The sequence below is a fragment of the Strongylocentrotus purpuratus genome, unplaced genomic scaffold (assembly GCF_000002235.5).
Source record: "Strongylocentrotus purpuratus isolate Spur 01 unplaced genomic scaffold, Spur_5.0 spur5_scaffold_8, whole genome shotgun sequence".
NCBI lineage: Eukaryota > Metazoa > Echinodermata > Echinoidea > Camarodonta > Strongylocentrotidae > Strongylocentrotus > Strongylocentrotus purpuratus.
In genome coordinates, this window is record NW_022145614.1 from 5425512 (window position 1) to 5449464 (window position 23953).

At 35.7% G+C, this 23953-nt stretch overlaps 1 protein-coding gene across 3 annotated transcripts in view; it reads left to right on the plus strand.

The window, feature by feature from the left end:
* The window catches only part of LOC100888204, a 32044-nt gene continuing 8091 nt past the window's right edge, over positions 1–23953 (plus strand). The window contains exons 1-3 of one of the 3 annotated variants that reach the window (XM_030975920.1): positions 1–97; positions 23042–23128; positions 23360–23439. The gene's annotated coding sequence lies outside the window, so the exon portion shown is untranslated. Of the gene's footprint in view, positions 98–7175; positions 7846–18581; positions 18587–23041; positions 23129–23359; positions 23440–23953 lie in introns of those variants that run through there. The other 2 variants (XM_030975921.1, XM_030975922.1) reach the window with 2 other exon arrangements.

The following is a 23953-nucleotide window of genomic DNA, read 5'->3' on the forward strand; positions in this document are numbered from 1 at the left end:
GAAATCATTATTTCAACTCAATGTTGCCGATTTGCTTGTCGCCATTTTTCAGCCGAAAAAGAGTCAAGGAAGAATCCATCAAAGCAGACTTTAGGAGGTAAGATAGGGCCATTGGAAGGTGAAATCTAAAAGTTCATTCGGTCTTCTTCTCCACGTTTTTATTATAGGGGGTGCCAAGTGATAAACAGTGTAAAGAGAAAGTAGCTGGAAGAAGATCTCGGGTTTGAAGTAACTGCTGTTTGCATTTTATGTCTCGCTCTCTTCTTATACAACATGCATGCTTAGCCATAGATCTAGGGATTCATCAAGCGGTAGCGCAGCATGCAGAACACGCAGCTGCCCGGCGCAGCGGCACCGCGCACCAAGCACGACTGTTCGTTGGCATGGCCAATAAATCTTGGATAGGTTGCTGTTGCTGTAGCTGTATGTGTGATTGTAATTTGTATGTTGATATAATTTGGATCAAGGATTCCTATTTTAATTTGTATTTGTATTGAGAAAAAAACATGAACATGCAAACACGTCTTAGTTTAAAGAGAAGGTTGAGTTCTGGGAAGAGGTGAAGAATAATTTGTGAGCGTTACTTATTCTTATTATGCAAGTGTGGAAGAACATCAGATAAGACATGTTCCCAGAAAAGCATGGCTCTTCAAATGCCTTCATATTCTAAATATGCATGTAAAATCGTATAAATCGGGGGGGGGGGGGGGGCGGCTTTTTACGCCACGTGTTCGTGTAGTCCCATACATGTATACATCTTTCTGTGTACAGTGTTTGTTACTTTACCAAGACTTGGCCAAAGTTCTTATCATTTTGATGATTCCAGAGCTTGCAATACACACACATTCTTATATGCTAGATGATCAACCTTTTCTGGTCGGTTCCACACCGTTTCTTTCACAATGCAATCGCATGACCAGAACTCACCTTCATCTTTAATTACTTTAAAGCTAGGGCCGGTAACTAGAATTTGGTATTCTACCGTAATTTCTAAATTCTAACTCTCAAGATCGATTTGATCTCTCATTTTTAATTTGAAAGTAAAACATCTGCATCTGGCGCTAGTCTGTAGTCATGTCACCGTGACGTAGTTTCTATAGTGTATATTCGTATCCATTTTTGACGACCTGCAACTCCTGCGTTGAGATACCCTGCTAAAAAGTAAAACGTAGGGTCTACCTAAAAATCAACTAGATTCTAAATCTTCATCAATTATTCAAACAATGGTTATGATTTAAAAGTTGTTAGGTATCTTACCCATTTTGTGTCAATTTTCTAGTCTTTTTGGATTATTTTTCCTAAAAACAGACATAATATACACTTTCTCACGGGTTTCACGGCCAACAGCGGCATAATTACCATACAATTGCAAACTTATACCGTACCGACTATGTGCGCGTGTGTGATGTTAGCAACTGTAATCTGGAATCCTCATTAAATTCATGTAAGTAATTTACATTACATTATGACGGTGATGATCATTATTACGGTTGCTAACTTCATGCACGCACCCCCGCACCCCTTCGTCGTTACGGTATGTATTGTAATTTTGCACCCAGCCATCTTAATAAAAAAACAGTTTAAAGGGTAGGGGCTTTTTTATCTTTCGGACACACAGTAAGTGCAATTAAGTATGCAGCTAGTAATGTGATTACAAACATTTTGTCTGGAAATTGAATGTAGACTAGGTTTAGACTTGAGTGAGGTTGAGTCTATGACTATGTGACTGAGAATGAAAATTAAATGATGTAAGCTGAGACTGAGCTATACAGTGAGACATGTGAACTGTGACGAGTGAAGCATGGGCAGCGTCTCACAAAACCGTCATAAGTACAAGTTTAACACACATTTCAATGTGATGTCGGTGAACTTGTACTTATGACCGTTTCATGAAACCCTGCCCTGCATAACAGACATGCAAGAATCCAGATGATTTTTCAGGCTAAAGTCCATAGGGAAGATGTAATATAGACTTATAAGCAAATAATTTCTGTTGAATGTTTCTATCTGAACTTCTTTTGCAATAATTAGTGGGTCAGAATCTTATGTTATGACCTTTGTCTTTTGCTGAAACTTAGTGAAAAAACTGTTTCTTAAAGTTCTACAGAATTTGATGTTGGCTGCAAAAGGGATTCACTACATATACCTTTAAGCTCCTGTTAAATTATTTTATTTTTTAGTGAGGGTTGCATTCTAATTGCAACTCGATATGACAGAGGTCACTCCCTGTTTACTCTCATGTTAAATGTTTACACGCAACGCGGTGTTGATACTTGATGGGTTCCCTGAAAACCTCTATTTTAACTTTAATTTTTTGAACATGTTATCATATCTTTTAAAAAACAGGAACAAAAGTCATAAAAGGAAGAGTGTGATTTCATATTGAAACTAATTAAAACCAACAAACTGGAGTGGAGTTCTGGTGCTTGTAAAGCTTTTACCTCTGTTTTTCCTCGCACAGCGAAGTACAGCGACTTGCTGCTGACTTGTGACTCTAACTCAACTGCAGAAACATATGGATGGTGATACATCATGTACTGTAGAGTAAAATGATTTAGAGAAAAGAAGAGTGATATACATGGAGGGTTTTTGATATTACCACAATTGCCCAAAATGTAGGATTTGATGCTTGCAAGTTGCAATCCCTTGTGTGGAGCAAGGACTAATTTGGTTTTCTTTTCTTTTTAGAATACATATTGGACTATTAGTCTACTTAGTGGACTTTTAGTCTACTTAAAGTAGAGGAAAGTTTTAGCTTTGAAAGTTTGGATTCTCATTTGTAGACTTCACTTACTCATTTTTTTTTCTTTAAAAAAAAAAGAAATTTGAAAGCTACATAAATTGACAGACACAGCACACAGCATCATCAGGAAACTCTACTTCATGTACATGTAGCCCGACATTCCATTACCAGTGTATGGAAATTAATTTGTGCCTTGAAATTGAACGGACTAAATGAAAAATCATACTACTTTTCCTTGTTTATCCCTTTTCTTCATGACGTGTTTAAGGTGTACCAATCACCATCTAATATTTTGGTCTATCATGTCCCAATATTATATTCAAGATATGAGCTTCAAATGTTTTTTTCTATAGAGAGATATTGCATATTTAGATAGTAGATACACTCTCACCATAAATGTTACTTCAGGAGACTAGAATAAGAGCCGCACAGAAACCAAGTCAGACCTAGGTTTTGTGCTTGGGGATTTTGGTTATCCTTTATTTTCTTTAAATTTATTTATGTTGATTTTTTACACAATAGATGTACACAAATCTTTTTAGGTGATTGGTACACTTTAAACACAAGGGGAAAAGAAGAAGAAAAAAAAGATAAACCTATAGACTACTTGAAAATAGAATGTGTAGCAACTAGCAAGAAGCAATATTATGGGAGTTTAATAAAAATGGCCTCCATTAAAAAAAAAAAATGATTACCAAATGTCAAACTCATGAACTTAAAGATTGTACTTTATTGTAATAAGAGCAAAAAATAAAAAAAAAAAGAAGTGAAAGTTTTTGAAATTGATAAATAATTATTGTGAGGAGCTTTCCATTTGTATTCTATTTGTAGTTGTTGAAGAGTGGTTTTGTAATCTGTCCAGTAATCTATAATAAATACTCAAATATATGTCGGGTTATGTTTGATCTATAACAGCTCTAAATGACTAAAATTTATGATTTTTTTTAAAACCGTTTTTATTATAAAAAAATCACATCCCGGTACTTGAGAATTAATTTTAAAACAAGACTCAAAGACACATCTAGTGAATGATGGTGACTAGTATTTTACTGAAACAGAGAAAAATTGAGAGACAATTGAATCAAATTTGTTTTATCTAACACTAAACGAACACTTTTAGATTATTGTAGTTTTTCAAGTAATACGTTACTGTAACACATTTGTCATGTACTCATGTAACAGTAATTTTAAAGCAACCAAAGTCAAAAGATGAAAAAATTGATAATACAATGTAGTTGCTCATAAATACTATACAACATGTGTTAACTGTGATATTCATTTCACACAAGTTAGTATATCAAATACCCTGGTAGGTCGCACATATTCGTGCATCATTTCATTCTCAAAGTTTTATTTGTTTTATACCTTGTTTATACACAACTTCCTTATTTAAATACATGTATGTACCCTGTATATAATTCTTCTTTATTTTTGTGATGGACTTTTAAATTGATGAACTCTTCGTAGTAGTACAACTTTACTCTTACAAGAAAAGAATAACACTACACAAATAGACAAACCTAATAACCTATGTCCTTGGTAAATATTTAATAAAATTTAAAACAAATTAAAAGCCCCCTTGATACAGTCCAAACAAAGATTCTTCAAAACTTTTCAAAATAATGCACTAATGATAATCCTTATACATTAAATCAATAACAAAAACTACACTTAACTAAAACTTTTTAAACGGATGTAATATGCACCTAAATTATAAAAATCTTTTAACCAGATGGTAAAAAGAATGAATCCATGTACAATGTACCGGTAACCATAAGCAGAAGCCCAAGTCAACACTTAGTATGGTGAAAATATAATCAGATATCCTTATCTCGTTTCACCTTCCTTATATGTGCTCTGTCGCCTCGTCTTTTTTAAATATTTTCCTTTCTTGATAATATTTTCTTTTCTTGATATTATTTTCTACTTTTCATTACCTGTCAATCACTGTCACTGCAATTTATTCTTCTTTACATATCTCACTTTAGATATTTTCAAATGATGCATTTTGCAGATTTTGTAAAACGATGTAAGTCTTGCTATAAGAACTTGTGGAATAGTACAGTTTAAAAAATACATGTCTTGGAAGCTTCTGGAAACATGAAAGTCGGTAGCATCATTTTTCAACAGTAAACATTTTTTTTGGACATAAAGCAAATGATGAGAGAGCTGAGTGAGACTGGGTCTGGTGTATGCTTAGAATGACACCACTTCTATTTGTAAGCTGTAGATGGATAATTCCATTTCTGCAGCCTCACATGCTACCATGTTCACATAAGCCCTAAGTTCCGAATAATCAGAAATCATTGTATAACTACCGGTATACGATAAGTCATACAATTGTTCCTGATCTGAAAGTTGTATAATGAAGCACTGCATAACGAAACACTTGTTGGAATATCACATCGTACATGTACAAAAGTAATATAACTGGATGAGGCTTATTGTGAGCATGTATTGACTATTGATGGTTGGCCAGCTGTGCTATCAACTGACCTCATTACGACATAATACGACTAGTTTCTTCAGGCAATTTAAAAAAAACTGATGTTGACTAGTCAGTACTCTCCTTATGGTTTACAATGATTCTTTTATACATTTGTTTATACAAGTTTCATACAATTTTCCTGTACTTTGAGGATGTTACTGGTCTTGTACACACTAAAGACATCCATATATGCACATAAGCATAAGTCTGACTCTGAATGCACGAAGGATGTTTATCTTCACCCACGATTTAAACCTGCGAAAGCATAGTACATGGCTGTCCTAATATCAAATTGACAGGCAACTTACGTTTATGATCAAGTTTTGATAAAAATGTAGAAGTTTAGATCATGGTTTAAATTCAAACCTCCATGAAGATGGCGGGTGTTTACACTTTGCAAATACCCACACATTGAGAACAACAAAGTACACTTGACCATGTACTGCATTTGAAAGTTGAAACCAAATTACTTCATCAAAACATAATTTGTTCTGCGATGTGGTAAACAGCATTTAAAATTAAAATAAATAATAAATAAAACAAATATATAAAAACAACAAAAAAATGACAATACCTAATAAAAACGATGCTATGAAGTACTACATTTGTGCTCAATGAAGCATTATGAACAATATTGTTGGAGTCAATGATCCCTCAGAGTTTTAGACTCCAACGAAAGTTCAAATTTTCATAACATTTTAGTATTTTTAAATAAATAAGTTACAGTTGATAACCTGTTAATATATTTTTTACCCAATATTAGTTTTACCTTCTCGGCTATGACCTTCGCATGGTTAATGTACAAGTTCGCCTGGTTTGTAACATTATCAAGAAAATAGCTGCGCCCATGTCGTGCTAAAAAGCGTTACATCAATCTGAAAATATCTACCAGTATTGTACAATCCCGTAAGGAATATTGTACATCTATAGGCATGAATCTTTTCTTTCAGCGTACCTACAATAATCTTTTCGGGTGAGGTTCCCTTTAAATATCGCTTAATAAAATAAAATGGAAAAGTTTTCAGTATGCCGTTCCCTTTGTAGAGCCTGGTCAGCCTGACAGATGTCTAGTCTTCCTATTGACTTTAATATAAAAGGACACCTATTAGACTTTGTCATTCTGGTGGGGACATCATCACTTTTATCTTTATTACAAGCAAGTTATACCTGTTACTAGGATCCTATGTAAATAACCAGAAGTTATGATATCAGGGGTGACTTTTTTTTGGGGGGGGGGGTGGGGGGGGGGGGCAAGTCCAACTCCCTAGATGTAGTCTGTGCTGACCAAACGAGAGGGGCACATTGACACACTACAAAGGCTTCAGCCATCAGCTTGGGTTGGATCGGAACCCATAATTTTTGATTCAACAGGAAGACTCTACTGACTGAGGCAACTTACTTCTTGTAGTACTGTACAAGTAGTAGTGCTGCTCATATTTTGTGCTGCAGTGGCGATGATAAACACTAGATAAAATGCATACAAATCATTCATACAGAAATACATATTTTTTCTTTTACAGGAATTCTTTAGAATTCTTACCTCATCAGAAGTCTTCTTTTTTTCCCAGAGTTCTTTTGTAGCTTCCCAGAGATAAAGTGCCTACCGTTTTTTGTTTTGGATATAAGGATTGTAGAAAGTACTGTACATGAATGGATTCATGCAAATCATTTTATCTTGAATATTCTTCATGTGGAGATGGAAATACATACACATATTCTTGTGTTTTTAGCATGTACATAGATTTGCTGTCATGTCCTCTTTTGAAAATAGGTACTTTTTTTTTTTTGGGGGGGGGGGTCTGTTTTGAATTAATTTGGGATAAATATGCCCAATGTCTTTTTTTTACCTGTAAATTATTTCAAGGCCCGATTTTACTCGTTTTCCATGTACCCCACAGTATCTACTGGTTTGGAGCCTTCCAGCTTTTCAGTGGAAGATTTTTTTTTTTTTTTTTTTTTGTGGGGGATTTACTGGTAAGTAGATAGCTAGTCAATGGTCAAGAGAAGAAACGACTTGAGAAAGCATTACGGGAGAGAGATGATATTTTGAGAAACCTGCACATCCAGAAAAGAGTGGGGGGAAAACGGATACAGATGTTGTGAACACTTGCAGAGAACAGCATTTCAACAGGAAGAAGATGAAGACACTTTCCTAAGCTTTACTGTCCTCGACTTCTACAAGCCCATTTTTCGAATGATAATTGACATCAAACAGTTTCACCAGAACTTCAGCTTAAGGTGGAAATTATAATAGTTCCTGGCACTTCAGTTAAATCTCTGAGCTCACCACACTGTCAAAATGAGAGTGAACAGCCTACAGTCTTTGAAATTACTGCTCTCTGACCTGGACTAAACACTTCACAGCCTGCAGCTTCATCTACTGTTTCCTGCAGTAGGTAAATGAGACAGCTCCAGAAAATATGATCCAGTAAAATTTTCACAAGGAACTTCCAGTACATCCCTGAGCTGCCAAGACCAAAGAATCCACGGGGTGCAGGCAAGGGTTTAGTTATGGTGTGCTAAACAACATGATGCGGAGCACATAATGTTTTAATCTGTGTTTGCTCTAAATATGTTGTGTATGCATGCCAGACTTTTCTTTTGTGGCTGCTGGGTAAGTATCTACAACTTCTGCTATCTTTTGAATACAATGACACTCAAACTTTTACATGTTTTTTTTTTCTTCAATTCTTTTCAAAACACACATTTACTCACACACTGACACAATAGTTTTATGATAATTCATAATCTGTTGCTACATGTTAAATGGTGTAAACCCTGAAAAGATGTGTCCTGATGAAAAGGATCAGACCACCAAAGGTTATATTGTTCCAAGTCCTATGTTACTTGGTAAAGACTGTTCACACATGATTTGACAAACTGCAGCATATTTTTTTCCTAACATGTAACTAAATGGAAAGTGGGGATTGAAAAAAGACAACATTCCTCCTCGCTCTACTGTTACAGGATATAGAATGTGAATCAGGGTTACTGTGACATATATTATGTGAACGAGTCTTGATGAGTTGCACTTACATCTGCAAAATGTATGTTCCCCCCTGTGAAGGATTGGAAAGCTGTTGGATGTTGGGGATTAACCAATTGTTATGTGACATGTACCATTCCAAAACACCTGCTATACGTGTACATTAAAACATTGACTGGGTAGAAATGCAAGACATGTACCGGTATGTAAACCTCTAGTCTAGTGGTAAACAGAACCCTCTTGAATTTTCTTCACTTGTTGCTTGTTAAACATCAAACTTCCTCATTGCGGAGTAAAAAATCTAGCCCTTTTCTGAGTTTCTGAGTCTCCAGTTTCATTTCACTTCAAGTCTCTTTACCTTCCTTCCCTCTCTACTTTTACTCTCTCATTTTATCACCTCTCATCCTTCCAACAATTCATTCGCATCTGAAGAGAATTATTCTGTTTACTTTCTCATTCTGGTACATGTCTTGTATACATTTTTTCCTTAACTACGGGTATAAAATGGTTGGTGTGATGGAGCTTCAGATTCAGTATGATGGGTGCTTCGTCGTCCCTGATGATGCCTTGTGTCTCCCAGTTAATATAGAAGTGTTGTCATGCAGTCCATATTCATCATATTTGGAGTGCTGACAATGTGTTCTTAAAGGCATTGTTTAACAATGTTTCCAGTTGAGATGCATGGTCCTATGTGTTATCAGTGTCGGGATATGATGTAATATTGAAGCCCTAAACAGCTCTTCAAAGTGATCATGAAGTGCCTCAAAAAAGTAAAAAATCTTTGAGTGACCGTTTTTACTATACTCATTTCCCCCCCAATAGACTGTAGTGTCATAAAATCTGTTGGGGAAAACATGTTTTGAAGTTTAGAAATCCAATCATGCATATCTTGATAATCAGACAGACTGACGTAAAGGTTTATAATAAATTATGATTGCGGCATGAGCTAAATCCAGGATTTAAAAAAAAATTGAGGCAAAGATACCCAATCTCTTTAAAGTCACAATATTGCTCACCATTTACAAACATCCATGCAAGAAAACTTTTCACTGTGTCTTGAGAGCAGAGCTACATGTATCGATGAAAGTAGAAAGCTTTGTACTGTTTGAACTGTTTACCCTACGCAGTTCTAAATGCCTTGGTCAGCTCTCCGGGAGCAGAGGACTACTGAATACTGATGGACTTCTTATACTCTCAAGCTTTGCAGGGTATTGACTATCTTGAAATGCTAAAAATGCATGCCTGTCTTTTGCCCTTGTCAAGCCCCTGACTAAATTTGAAATTTTGAATGCATATCTTGAAAAGTTACTCTGCAATCAATATAATAATGACAACCTATAAAGCGCACTTATCTAATGACTTACTCAAGGCTCTACTGGTATACAAAACAAAATACATCTTCATAATTTTAATAACATAATATCATTAGTAACTGCATTTTACCCTTGTGTGATTGTACTAGTTAAGGGTGGTGTCGGTGTAGAGAAGACGGATATTACAAAACTTAGGGATTGCCTTCCTCATTTTATATTGAACAACGTGTGCATGCTAGCCATATATGGACTTGGGAAAGGCAAGTAACATACAATACCGGTACTTGTCGTTGATTGCCGTAAGAAGATTACCAAACGGTCTTATCAAGAAATAAAACATACATTTGGCATTTTGAAATATAGATTCTTTCAGCATACCTAATGCTATCAATTCATTATTTAAATGTACAGTGTGTGTATATATAATTTATATATATTTTCGGGGGGGGGGGGTGGGGTGTAGAATAAACTATATGTTTCATAAAACATTGGTACTGCTTATGTTTGCTTTGTGCCAGCTATCAGCAAACCACAAATGACGTCACACTCACTGGATGTTCGGTATTGATACCAAAGCTTAATGAAGATGATTGGGTTTAGACTAAAGAAGAAAAAAAAAAACATAAAATATGCGAAGCTTCATGGTACGGAATGATACATTTATATATGATAACTGAAGTTACTATATATACAAAGCAAGAAGAAAAAAAAAGATTAAAGATGAAGTTGAGTTATGGTCATGCGATTGCATTGTGAAAGAAACGGTATGGAACCGACCAGAACCGACCAGGTTCTGGAATCATCAAAATGTTAAGAAATTTGGCCAAGTCTTGGTAAAGTTACAAACACTGTACACAGAAAGGTGTATATGGGACTACACGAACACGTGGCGTAAAAAGCCAAAAGTCTTATCTGATGTTCTTCCACACTTGCATAATAAGAATGAGTAACGCTCACAAATTATTTTTCACATCTTCCCAGAACTCAACCTTCTCTTTAAATTGCCATTACATGTACAGTAGTTGAACATAATATCATTGAAATATTTATATTCATAACTGCCTTATTTTATAAGTTGTGGCGATTACTATATGTGGGAAGTGAAACTGTTACAACAGGTGATATTCTTAATATCTTATGACAGCTTTAAAGATGATACATATATATACCCCTTATTAAAACTACTTTTAATCTTACATCATTGAATTGGATAAGCTTCCATTACAGTCGATTTCCCGTAAGTCATTCTTAGAAAACAGAATAATAATGATATTGATGATAAATAATGCTTTCACAGCGCATAATACAGAGATTTCTCTGTTGCCCTTGACAAAGATAATAAAGAAAACTATTCTAATGTGATAGAATAATAATAATAGTAAGGAAGAGGGACATTAATGGCACAAGAGAATAAGATAAAATACTTGTACAAATTTAGAGTATAACAAATAATTCATCGATAGTGCAATGTATATGATATTATGATGCATATAACTTTAAATGTTATATTTGCACAAAAAAGTTTGTTCCATTCATTGCGAGAAACATTTAGAAAACTCGAATCGTCTTTATTTTCCAACACTTTTGTTGAGTGCTTCCTTTATTTTCAGCAACACATGAACGTTTTGTTTTTCTACCAACACAATTTTGCCATGGCAATTTCAGGAAAATCAAAACAGTTGTGTAACGGCTTTGCAGACGAAAAAATGAGCACTCGACAGAACAACTGTATTGGTAATGAACTGTACTCTGAAATAAGACATGTTCTTGGTATATGTTCATGGCCTCTAAGGAAAAGTAAGGTTTTCGAAGTAAATTTCCCACATTTTTTTATAGTCGTGCTTTGAATGTTTTTCCAAAACTAGAATACACGTACATGTTTGTATTTCATTGATTAAAATCCTGCATTGCTGCTGTTACGCGTATTACAGAATATTTTGAAAACGTACCTACATCGTTTACATGTGCCGGATTTTAGGGGGTCTTAAATGGCGCCTTCATCTTTAGGACGCCTCTGCAAAATCATCTGATGTACGGACCAAAGCTCGTGTCTGAAGATTTTAAGAACATGTATATCTAATAAAAACGAAATAAAATAAAAAATATTAATACATATTGAATAAAGATTAAATGGTGTTATAACTTTTCCACTCTTTCTTAACTCGGTTACGGCATCAATTTTCTTCCTGGAATTACCGTAACTTTGGTTCATGTGGCGTGCAGCTAGCTATTCTCTGAATAAGCCAGTTCATAGTTTGCAGTCTGAGCATGAGCAGATAAAGGTTATTGCAGACCAAATTGTGAAATACACGGAGACAAAATACTGTATACGTGCTCATGAAAGTTATGTAATTTATTTATGCACAAGCAGTGCACTCCATGATACACAGGTGGAAGTACTCTTTGAAAAAGGGAAACTAAGTCTTTTTATGTTGCACCCCCATCGCTGTAGGAGATATTATTTCCATATGTACAAAGTGGGACCTCTTCATGTTTTGAAAATCTGTGGATATTCGAGGTCATTTGGGACATGTGCTAACCGTGAACTGGTCTATTGCACGAGTTCAGCTGGAAGTCGGTCATGTCCAGCGCCAAAAGACAACAAAGGCACGCCGGGTAGCCTTCATTTACAACGCACAGCATCAACCCGAAGAGTGTCTGATCAGTGAATTGTCCTCTGGGGCTGATGGCGGTGCCGTGATTCGACTCATAAATGGTCCCCCAGAAAGCTTCGGATGACAGCAGAATAAAACAATGATAATGATAATTGAAGAAATGTCATACATAACACAAGATGAAAACGTAAATCAACATTTTCATAAGCGCGACTTCGAACCCATTAATGCAATGTACATATAATTCTACTAATGTTTAACAACTGAAAATACATGTGCATGTAGGCTATATGTAGAAAGTATATGGACTATATTTAAAGATGTAAAACATCAAGGAGTTAAAAAGAAGTTGATAAAGCATGCGTTTTGAAAGAAAAATAATATGAATATTACAGAAATAAAAGATAACTTATATTGTCATAATATATGCGTCAATTCTCGTAGGGGGCAGGAGAAGAAAGAAAAAAACAGCCAAGTATTCTTATTCTATCGTTGAAACAACTACATGTTCATTCTGTATATCTTTTGAAAGTAAGTAGAGCTTTAAAATAAGGTTATCTACCCAGGATTACATAAACCCTAAAAAGGTCGGATAACGATCCGCAGTATTGAGTTATTGCTTACACAATAATTAACACAGTCTCGAAATAAATAGTACCGATTGTAGCACTCTAGTGTAAAGAGAAAAATATCATGATTTTACAAGTTTTCGATTACCCACTTGTTAAACAGTACAGGAAGTTTGACAAACCACGGCATTGACTTCTGTTCTGCATACATTTCTTTAGGTTTTAAGTTTTAAAACGCCAGAAACATAATCGCCGGCACTTCAATCGCGCCCAAATTTCAACTTCATTCCTGAGATGGCGTATTTGTCCTAAACGTTTATCAGTATATCACGATTGATATTACCAATGAAATACATGTACATGACTTTTTCCGATGAAGAAACACTTTTCTTTATGAATTGTATAATATGATTACGTTTGTCGTTCCGAAACAAAATCATTAAGGAATGATGTCACGTTGCATTATAGACACAACTAATTTGAACTCTGAAAATATTTTGTTCACCTAAATATATCGGGTAAATATGGACCAAGAACTTCAAGAAGTATGAATATTATATCTTATTTGGTAATTGATACACTTTATGTGTACAAAGAAGTATCTTGATGTGTAAATTAGATGTCTTCCCAGACATCTTTTAAAATGTCTGTGTGAGATATGAATTTAATTTGTATAGATGATAAAATCAGATATAACATGTATACATGCCATCAAACAAAATAATATGACGTACATGTATATGAAACTAACAAACCAATGAAACGACGAAAAAACGACGATTTCTGTCTAAATGTCTCAGTGTTTTTTTTTGTTTAAAAAAAAAATAATTAGAAAGTAAGAAAACGAATTTCATGAATTATAACCCAACATTTGAACAAAGCTATATATCTGAGGTGATTAAGAGTCACAATGTTGATCTTTGTAATTATATAATGTTATTAATGTACCATCAATTTGTAGACATTATTAGTATCTGGCATACGGTACTCTTATTTTAAAAGTTAAACATGATGCGTGTTTGTCATTCAGTAACGCTTGGAACTTCACGAAATAAGCTTGTTAAAGAGTAGAAGTAAAAAATTTGAGGAGTCAGTCGGACAAAGAGTAAAAAAAAGTTGTACATTCATTTGAAAGTCGAACAGTGGTCCTCTTATTGGAATTTTGATGATATAAACTTAAAGACCGTCAATACTACTGGGCAAGAAGGGATTAGACCACACAGCGAGGTCACTAACAGGTGGCTATCTCATTAACTCGGCTCTCAACTAACATAAGAAAAAGAGGATCATGGGGAACTAACAGGCACCGATTGGGGAAGTTTTCTATATAGAGGGAGCAAGTAGCTTTAAGTAGGACAGTGGGGCTTTAAAGGACTCCATAAAACCCTTCTGTTTCATACACAAATTTACTCCTTTTAAACAACCGGATACCCGTCAATTTTATTTTGCTGGAGGAAATCGAATATGCGTAAACTTTAAATGAAATGCAGTCATGTACAATGCATTTTAAAGGAGGATTGTGAAACTGTTAACCCAAAGTAAGTATGAAAAAAAATTGCCTGTTGGGAACGGAGGATCTCTCACTGTGTCTTCCCCCAAGTAATCTGTTCACACGTACTGAGAAATATTGTGAAAATGATAAGTTTAATCATGAAAGTAACTGCGTATCATTACAAGCTTAGTCCGTATTGATTATACTGGCAAATCATTTAGTCGCCATTCACTGTGAAGCATTAACCAAGAACATCGTGTAACGAAATATAATTGCGTGATTTGAGCCCGAAATTAAATGTCCATGTTCAGTGTGATCAACTTTTGATGATGATGGAAAATGTGTCATTTCATTTTTATCGGGGGGGGGGGGGGGGGTGGTGTTCTTCTCATAATTTGTACCTTATCAACAAAGATAACAATTTATGTCAATCTTGTTTACTCTTTATATGTCACACAGATAATCCTCCTATACATTATATATCACGTTATATTACATGTACTGTTTCATTACTAATGTATCTTCAAAAAGCATCAAGATTATTTAACTGTTTTCATGCAGTGCAAGGTTAATCTATGCCATACCAGATACGGCTGTTAAAAAAAAAATTGTCATTGAACAAATAACGAATGAAAGTGGGTAATTTTGCAAAGCTAAGCCGAATTCACCAAGGAGGTTTGTCTGAACCTTGGTCTGAAATGCGTCGAAACGCGTCATAATGACGCACATAAAACCTAGGTTTGTCCTGGGGGTTTGTCGACAAACCTCCTTTGTGAATTCGTGGCTTTTCGTGCCATTGTGTTTCACCAAGCAGTCCTTTCGTCACGGTGCATTTTGCTTTGTGCAAAATTGCACGCGTGGCATACGAATGACCAAAGTGTTAAAGCCCATCTGCACTAGTTTGGCCAGGAGGGATTAGACCTCCATGCGTGGTCACTGGTTAGGTGCATGGTTATCTCATCAAATCAGCTTTCAATTAACATAAAAAATGGGGACCTTGGGGGAACAACTGATACCGCTTAGGCATTGTTGGTTGTAGGCCTATAGCGGGTGCAAGTAGTACAGTCCCGCTTTAAATCCCGTCTGTACGAGTTTTGCCAGGGGGACTACCTCTCTGCAAGGTCACTGGCCGGGTGGTTATCTCATCAAATGAGCTCTCAATTAACATAAGAAAAAGGAGATCATGGGAGACCAACGGGAACCGATTAGGCATTGTTTGCTATATAGAGGGCGCAAGAATCTATAGTGTAGTGGGGCTTTAAGTGAATGTTATTTACAGAGTGAAGTAGAGAGTTTTACTATTGGCCTATGGGTGTCATTTTGCAAGAAGCCATTGTAGTGCAAATATGACCTTTTGGGCTTAATGTATTATATGTTTCTCCAATCAATTTAAGATGGATTTATGCGCAATTCAACCTCCTATTCTTTACCCCAACACGAAACTTAATGATTTATTAATTTATTTTCCTTGAGGAAATTTTGAATGAAAAAAGTACAGAAAGAACTAACACCGAAATACATGAAGAGAAATGAAAAATAGAAAAAAGGTTAAAATATTTGAATTCGATGAATGTATATTATATAGGCGGGAAAACACAGAAAATCAAGTGTTAAAACTCGAGGGAAATAATGAAGAGAAAAATTAATGATATTTTATATTCACTTGAGTTCACTTGATGAATAATGTGTAATCTCGCATGCAAAACATACTTATCTTTATTCACGTTAATGATACACGCTGCAGTGGCGGATCCAGGAATTTCTTACCGAGGGGACACAAAGTCGCATGGGGTGAAATAAATGAAAAACGATGGAGCGAGGCGTCAGCGACGAGGGAGCGGAGCGACCACTCGGGGGTCAGAACCCCCTCCCTGAGTAGGAAGAATTTACAATTTTGAACCACATTAGGCGCATTGTCAGGCACTTCCTGGAATAATATGACGCAAAATTGCTTTCTCCTACCCCATCCAAGAGTGGAGATCTTTTGCAATTTGAGAACCACATTTGGCGAATTAATGTCCACCGGCACTTCCTGGAAGAAAAAAAAACGAGGCCTTCTGATTGGTTAGAAGTTATAGAAAAGGGATCTGTCACGTCGCGAGACTTTGTACGTGCTTCGTTGCTGCACAACGCACAAAGAAGGTGATCTGGTACTTGCAAACATTATCTCAAGTGTGTAAACTGTGTTTTTTTCAGTGGGGGGGGGGGGGGGGGGGGTTGAAGACGCCACCAATTACCGACAAAATGTCCCAATGTCTACAAATTTAACCCTATAAACCTGGGGTCAGAAACTAAGTTATTTTTCAGTTTCCCCACGCGAAAGCTTTGACACTTCATTACGTTATTAGAGAAAGAAGACGATTCGTTGTACCGTTCCTGACTCTTCTTGTTTCGCCCCTCCCGCGCGAAGCGCAGAAGCTATGACGTTTCATTTAATTATTTCTCTTAATCCTTGTCTGAAGTGTAGCGCGGAAGCTTTCACATTTCATTAAAATAGAGAAAGAAGACGATTCGTTGTACCGTTCTCTACTCTTAATCTTTGTCTGAATTCAGTTTGCCCCTTCAGCGCGAACCGCGGAAGCTTTGACGTTTCATTAAATTAATAAAGAAAGAAGACGATTCGTTGTACCGACTATTGATCATTGTCTGAATTTTCAAAAACGTTTCTTTGTCTGATAAAAAGTCAATGTTCGGAGGGGGAAAAAAATTGCCGGCCGACCGACATAATACATCTCACTGACTTTAAACTTCTGCATTGATATAGTACACGAGGATCGAGCGAGAATACCGACACAGCGGACCCGACACAGAAACATAATTATCTATGCGTATCTTTCTTGCCCTTGACTTGGTTACTCCACCCCCTCTTCTCTCAGGCTCTTGCCCCCTCTCTCACCTCTCTTTTACCCCCCCCCCCCTCCCCGTTTCGTTTCCCTTTTCTCTTCTCTTTTTCCCTTTCTTTCCTCTCCTTCCTCTTTTTCTTTTTTCTCTTTCGTTCTTCTCTTCTCTTTCCTTTTCTCCTTATTTTCTCCTCCCTCTTTTTTCATTTTCCCCGACAGCTGCCCAATTTTACCGACAATATCCTGACAGGTTGAGGGGGGGGGGGGGGTTGTCGCACCCCACACCCCCTTTAGTGACGGCCCGGGTCGTTATCCCATTATTCTTTATAAATAAATCCAATTCTTCATGCTCTCGCACCTCTCTTATATCGTTGTTTAATTCTCTTTCATTTCTTCCCCTTTCTCCTTTAACTCACAAAAATTCTCTTTCCTTTTTTCCATCTCTTTTTCGGTAAAATAAAACCTTATAATATCATCCCCCTTTATTTCTTTTCCCTTCTCATTATTCTCCCTTTCCCCCATTTCTCTCCTCCGTCTTTCCTCCTTTCTTCTTTTTCCGCCTTTTTTCTCCTCTCCCTTCCCCTTTCTTTCTTTTCCCCTCCTTTTACTCATCTCCCCTTTGTTCTCCTCCCCTTTTTTCTTCTTTCTCTCTTCCCTTTTCTTTGTTTTTCCCGTCCTTTTTCTTTCTCCCTCCTTCTCATTTTCTCCCTTTTAAATTAAGTTTTTCTCTCCCCCCCCCCCTTCCCCTCTGAATCCGCCACTGCGCTAATAATACAAACGATAATTTTGTAAAAACATGACTAATGGGAGATTCTCATTGGCGAATTCTGGCTGTACTGTATACGAACCTTCAATGCACAGAAAAGCATAAATGTGGCCCGAAATGTGGGCTCTGTATTTGGCCTAGCTATTAGTGGTAAAGGTATCGGCGTCGAAGCCAAACTCAGATACAGTCTGTGTTTCATGTTCATATTGAACGGTTCAATTCACATTTTTCCAGGAGCGGTGTTATGTGGGAGCGATTGCCATCGTTTCCCCGTAACAACTTCATGAAATTTGGAAATGGCATCATGCACCTTATTATCTTTTTACTATAATTTGAGATTTCTGTAGACGAGTATTATTATTCAACGGACTACATGGGTTATATATGCATGGATAGGCGCCTATAATAAAGTTGAATGTTGATTTCGGTTGTGATACATGTAGGCCTATCATGCACTATGATACAATGTGAGTTAATAAAAAGTATACTTTTTAAAATTAATAATTGTTCGACAAGATCGTAACAGTTCAGATATGGAATACTCTTCCCGCTTCTTGTACCGTTTTTGTTGAGCAAATCTTCACGGTTAACTGCACAGAGGTCGATTTTTGGAGACGATGTCAAAAATCACAGATCACTTGCAAGAGTGACTACTTCAAGGCTTTCCTGTTTCTGGAGTTGGTTATGTAATTATCTTAGTTACAAAGTAAAATTATATAATCATCAATTTCGTGTTAAAAAAATGTCGTCTTTTGTTTGGTGTGTGTGCTATTCGTGTGTGAAATAATGGTTCAGGCTGCATGGTTCCAAAACCAGGAAAGGCCTGTAGCTAGGGTAAGTTGGTTTTGACATCGTCTCCTAAATTGACTCGTAAAGCAGTCAATCATGAAAACTTGCCCAATAAAAAATTGTACCAAAAGAAGCGGGAAGAGCAACTATACTCGTACGTCACATTATTCCAAACTCACAGCTCCATCTTGAAACAAGAAGTGAGAAATGTGTGTAGTTTTTTTTCTGATTGACACTGTATATAAATTATGGTGTGTTTCAAGCATAGACCCTATCCAGGGTTCTTCTGTCTAAATTAAGACTTATGCATATACATGTAGCATCTCGGGACCTCGATTTACCATTCTATTCAACGTACGGTTATACCTTATTATTCATTACCTACGTTTTGGGGGGAAAGAAGGACACAAGAGAGAAGGGTACTGAGTGAGGTAGTGATAGAGTTGAATATAAAATCTCGAATGTCAATTTGTTGAAGAAAGATAATTCAAAAGGTTATCAATCGTACATGATTATGCAGTGTCGGGATTGAGATTAATAATTTTTAAACCACGTCAGAATTCAATTGATAATTTCATCAGTGCATTACATGTATAACTAACTGGCCGTGAAGGTCGTTAAAATCGATAGCAATTCAGGGGGAAGTCTACCCTGATATTTAATTGGTTTTAATAGAAACAGAAAATGAGAGGAACTGATATGAAAGTTTGTGCTAAATCCGATTAAAACTAAGAAAGTTATACATTTTTGAAGTTGCGATCAATCAAACACAAAAATTATTGTAAACTAGCTCTGTGACGTATCTTGCGAGCTTCCCTCCTATCAGAAATGTCTATTTTACCGAAAGAAAATGTTCAAGCATACATGCATGCACCCTAAACAAAAAATTATTGCAAGTATGTTTTTAGACAACCCCTATATGAAACAAATCTATTCCGTCATCAATAACTAAGAAAATGAAAGTTTATGAAATGTCTGTACCTGTAGAGAAAATTTGAGAGGTGCTCACAAGATACGTCACAGTGTTGTTAATCATTTGTGTTTCACTGATGACAAATTTAAGAATTAAATTATTTTGAATCGGGTTTCGCTCAAACTTTCACTTACATGTTCCTCTCTTTTCCCGCTTCTATTAAATATAATTTAATATCAGGGTGGACACCCCTTTTAATATCCGTCTCGTTATAGCAACGTTCAGGACGCTATACTGTCTTTTCGTGTGCTCGGACTTGAAACATAATTTCTGTTTAGGAACACTGTCGAGTGTCGATATGTGACCTAAATAATTTTCTGACATGTTTTCAATATTCCTCCTCTTTTTCGTTCTCCCACCTTACGATGAGGGACACATTTGTAAAATGCGCTAGTATGTTCGAGTAAAAGGAAAAAAAGAAAAAAAGTGAAAGGTTGATGAATTATATTTACACAACAAAAAGGAAGTTCTCCTCGTAAGACAAAATGGTGTAATTACGAATTTGAGTATACTTTCCAGTGTCGATATGATCAAAGGAATTATTCTGACATTTTCCACTATTATTTCTATTTCTCTTCTCTGTCTTTTTCTCACATATTATGATGAGGGACATAATATTTGTGAAATGCGCTGTTATGTTCGTTCATAAGGAAAGAAAGAAGAAAAAAAATGAAAGATTGATGAATTCTATTTACACTACAAAAAGGAAAGTTCTCTGACAAAATGTTGCTATCACAAATAGGAGCTCGTAATGCGAGTTTGCGGTGGAATGAATGAGGACTTTAAAATATATTTGGGTCAATCGAAAATGTACAAGAAAGGGCACCTGGTGATATTTTTTTGACAATATTATTATACTGTCAATGGCTTCTTTTCATTCTTACATTTACTTCCATAATTTAAATGAGAAGCCAAAAAACGAAATCGGAAAATTGCATTTGATCGGTTAATACACTGCCACGGAGGGCACATCTGTTGGTGAATAAGTTGTAATGCATGTACTTGGAAGAGTACTGACCTGCTAACAACAAAACGTAATATGTGAATTTTTGTCTATTTGGGGGAGTGGTTGAAATAGTCATGCTCAAAGATTTTTAAATATTTAGATGAGAGGGACACTATATACGAGCTTATTCATTTTTACGTCACATCATCTTTGCTGGGTTCAAAAGGCTGGCTTCGCAAACGCAAGCACCAGTCCTTCATTTGATATGTGTTCATGGTTAACATTACAAACATGTCGCGTGAAAGATTTAAAAAATATGAGAAACAGCTTGACGAAAGTTCATGAAAGAAAGTGGATAAAGCAAGGAAGTTGTCCTTTGAGTCACGTTGTTGTAATATTTGCTTCAAAAGAAAATCTCCTGTTTAGTAATAGCATTGAGGGAAATGACATTTCCTCATCTTGCTCGGACTAAAATCGCTGGGGCATTACAAGTTGACTTAAATGAATTTCTTCTTGATATACGATTTTGTTCAAAATGTCATTGACAATGTACATGCTGTTCTATATACTTTTTTTTTGGTGCTTTTCTTCTTAACAAGGTGCTACGTATGTTCTTTTCAAATCAACGTCATGTACTAAGTGACAATGTTTATCTTCTCTCCGGTTCTCTCTGTATATATGTTTTATTTTTGCGACTTTTAATAGTTATATAAAAATTGAGATAATATTCGATAAACCATTGTCACTATTGGCCCATATACAACTAATATATAATTTCTCAAAAGCTACTGATTCACCATGATAACCCATCGAATATTAACGTAAGTGTAATTTTGATACCTTATTGCCTTTAGAAATATCCATTTAAGATTAGTGGTGTTATTACTACATGACTATGTATTTTCAAAAAAGGCGAGGGAAGAGGCTATTGAAATTGCCTTGGGTTGGTTCTTCGAAAGTATTTGGGTCGTGTTTACTATAGGTTGATGAATGCTTTTCCCCATCAGTGACACTATATTAGAGCTCTAAGAAAGACCTTTCGATTGATGGATATTTTAACGTGATTGACTTCAAACCAATCAGAATCACTAAGGCCTCATCAAAACAAGGTTGCGTTTGATTTTCCAGTTTGGTTTATTAAGTTGTAACTTGTGAGAGGACCAAGTGCTTTCTTTTTCTCTTTCTTGAATTTCTCCTTTTTTCTGAACTCGATATGAACATTTTAAATTCTGATAAATCCACGCCCAATCGTTTGAGTACGGTAAGGAGAGAGGGGAGAAGAGAGAGTGGGAGAAAGTGTGTGTATGTTTAAAGAATGAGAATTTTGATTTTTGTGAAACAAATGTTATGTGCGCTTTATTGCCTCAACTGTATAAACTCTAATTTGAATTATCCGTCTTTTCGCATCCTTGAAGATATGAATTCAAACTACGAATCTGATATGAATATAATAAATTAATTAATAAAGAAATAATTTTTAAAAAATGGGCGGGAAGCGTCCGTTCGGGAGTTTAAAAAAAAAAAAAAAATCTTTGTCTCTATCTGTTTATGTCTGTCTTTCTCCCTCTCTCTCTCTCTCTCTCTCTCTCTCTCTCTCTATCTTTCCCTCTTCTTCTTCGTTTGTTGCCATTCGGGGTGGGGGGGGGGGGCGCATACCCCCGATCACCGATCTAGCTACGCAATGGGTACCACAGTGAGAGAAAAAATATATATAATGTGATCCGTGGCATCCGTCAGTGCTATTCACTCACGACACATAAACTGGAATCCCTATGAACTTTAAAAAGGAAGTTAGTATATATACATTACTTTCTATTGGGTCTTCACGCATGGTGCATGAAACGCTTGCTCATCGTAGACAGGGCCCGCGGAAGACGAAGGCTCTGATAACGCGCGTTCCTCAAAATATAGCCGTTGCGAGGCGGGGTCGCGCCATCACTCGGCTTAACGCGTATAGTCTGCGAATAAAACAATCAACACAAAGGGTTCCGAACTAGACTGTAACAGCTAGTGGGCTCCAATCGCAAACTATATAAAGAGTGACCCGGGTTTAAAACATCCCTCTCACTATCATTTGTTTTCCATATCTCCCGAATAATGTATTATGCAAGTGTAAAATGAAATCTTTGCATTATTTCTTTTCCCCATGATATTCTTCAAATGATTTGGTCTCACATGAAATACATTTTAACAGTTTCAAACAATATTGATGTTTAATCATAAAATTATTCAACTTGGGAGTTTCAGTTCAGTACAAATTTTTCAAATGTGATAAAATGTACAACAAAGATTCTTGTGTAAATATGGCACTATATCATTAGAGTTGTGAAAGTCGATAACTGTAAATGTATAATTTTTAAGAAGTTTGAAGTATGAATGTTCTCTCTCTCTTTCTGTCGTTTCATCTTCCTCTTCTACTTCAATGTCTTCTTTTCCTCGTTCTTCTTATTAGTAACTTTTTTCATATTGCGTGTCACAAAATCGAAGTAATTTTTTTCTCTATTTTGTTCTTATTCCTCAGGATTTGCTGTTTCTTCTACTGCTAAACAGGACCAAATTATTGTTCAGCTTTCTCTAATTGAAGGAGAGGGTATGACCGATTGATCAGGTAAATAACAAAAACTTGAAAAGTATATTTATAAATCATGGATATTTAAAACAAAACAGGACCATACAAAGGGACACCCATCTCAAAACTTTTAAGTTTCATGATTTATTTGTGAAGGATGTATTTTAGGATAATGCATAATTATGGAGTAGCTATCCTGCCCAGTTCTCAACTCGTGCGTTATTTTCTAAGATTTAGAAGTTGACAATTTTCTTTGTTTTGCTTCCTTAGGACTATTCTTCATTGTTGATCAGGAGCAAGAGTGTTACGGTACTTAATCATCTTATTTGAGGAATGACTCATTGAGTCAGGTAAGTCAAGTATTATTTCTATAAGAAACTTTTATTTCTAGGACTATATAAAATCTATAATGCTATCTAGGGCTTTGACTGATTGTGATTTGTCTATGACCTAAAGAAAATGTACACAAATAGAAATGATGGTACATGTAGCAGAAACTGACTTTCCAGCCAAGCAATTATTTTCTCTGTATGTTACAATTTTTAGAAATTCGATGAATTTATGTTAATATTGTTTTTCTTTTCTTTATTCTTCGTTTTAAGACTTTGAATTTTCAGGTTAATTGTATTCCCTATTTGTTTGATTCCAGCAAATGGCATTACTGAATATTCCCTTTATGAATATTTATTATATTTCTTATGAATTGGTCATCTTATCATATTAGTCAATTTTTAGAGAGTTTTTGTCAATTTGTAATACTTTTTACTTTTTTTGCCCAGGATGATTATTATTTTTCAGTCATCTTTTTTCTTGAATAGTGCATATTATTGTGTGAAATGTAACGACAATTTTAAGGTAATTTAT